Here is a 1,851-nt window from a genome sequence, read left to right as displayed (position 1 = left end):
AAAAAAAGTTGTTAAAGGGAAGGCCTCGGGTGTTCTTGTTTTCCTTTCCTTTTTGATTGACTGAGCAGCAGCAGGTCACAGCAGGCGTTGAAAGGCATCCAGCTTTGATAAATCAGCCCCTTGTTTGCTCAGACTTTGTGTCCGTCTGTCTGTGAAGTTATGCACATTGTTTCATAAATAATCATTACCATCACGTGTGACAGGTGGTAATAATAGCGTTAAAACGACAACACCTGCCCAAAGTATGCAGTGGCGCTGGTCTGTCATTTCTCTGCATCGCACCAGGAGCACATACTTACTGTAAATGAAAACGCTGCACTCTCATTGGGGACTTTCCTTCTACCTGAGCTGTTTATAGTTCATAACAAGGGCCCGCCCAGTACTAAAAATGAACAGAGTCTCCTTGGAAGGCTTTAGGCGTCAGGCTTCAGGCTCTGGATGAAGCAGAAACGCACACAATCACACGCCAGTTTGTCAAGCTCATTAAATTAATTTTAGATCCAATTAACAGGGATTATGCAGGTGTCATCTTTTGGAACAACATAAAAAATATAATCAGGTCATTAAACACTCGGATGCACCAATATTTATCAATATTTATCATCAGACCCAGGGTAGGAATGGTGAATGCAGTGTTGTATTGTTAGCATTAGACTCCACGTTTACTCGAACTCCACAGAAACACAGATCCCCCCCACACAGCCACCTACAGTACAGTGTACTGTACAGCGTTGGGCACCTTTCCTCTCGGCACAGTGGTGTAAAGATGACCTCAAAGCCTCTGGCTCCGGGGAGTCACCTTATACTCCGGTGTGACATTACATCGTGAGAAAAGCATGCTGGGAAAGCTCACAGAGAGCAGTGTGGAGACAGACAAAGAAGGGCACACTCAAAGAGCAACCTCCTCTTATTGTTGCTCCTAAAAATGGTGATTAAGTCTGCACTGGAAGCTGCAGCAGACATGGACACACGCGGTGATAAGACATGAAGTCAGATACAGATACTCCTGATTTTGACTCATATCACTCTGTTCTGCACTCTGAGACTAAAGGAAAAAATGTGACTATGAAACGGTCACAAAGAGAAAAATGCCATGGTTTATTAGGGTCTCCTAGCAACACAACAGTACAGCCTTCATGTTTGTTTGACTGATCACATGACGTGAACTTTGCGGTGGTTTTGGGGCTTGTGGTGCTTTTGAATTGCTTCGCATTATACACACAAGCACAGCACCATGAACATAAATGGGATGGACAAAAATGAGAAACGCCTCCTATAATGGCATAAACACAACTGTGACATTTCTTTACCTTTTGCTCCCAGGAGGGCCAGCCAGTCGTGAGCAATGGTTCTCTGTGCTTTGTGAAGGTTTTTCAAAGTTTTTCCTTGGACATTGGCTGCCTTTTCTCTTATTTTCAGTCCAGTCCTTGTAACTGGCCATTTTCAGAGAGTCTTGTTTGTGTTTTTACTTATTATACTTCTTAAAACCGACGTATGAATCAGCATCGGCGTAAAAAGGCATCCCTAACTCAAGGGATGAACCTGTGTTGTGTTTACACTTAACAGAGAATCAAGGAATCAATTCTACATTTTCTTTAGACATTTTATTTGGAGAGGTATTCTCAAAAACTAATTAACGGGAAAAAAGTTTATCTGGCAAATATTGACTTTCAAGATCCTTCAATAAGTCGCTGCACCTATTTTTCATTTTCCTGGCAAAGCATAAAGAAATGAGGAGTGTCTCAAAACTTTTGATCTATCTATCTATCTATCTATCTATCTATCTATCTATCTATCTATCTATCTATCTATCTATCTATCTATCTATCTATCTATCTATCTATCTATCTA

This window comes from Haplochromis burtoni, unplaced genomic scaffold (genome assembly GCF_018398535.1).
Source record: "Haplochromis burtoni strain Fernald_Lab_line unplaced genomic scaffold, NCSU_Asbu1 Contig_25, whole genome shotgun sequence".
Taxonomy (NCBI): Eukaryota; Metazoa; Chordata; class Actinopteri; order Cichliformes; family Cichlidae; genus Haplochromis; species Haplochromis burtoni.
This window is presented reverse-complemented; position numbering follows the sequence as displayed.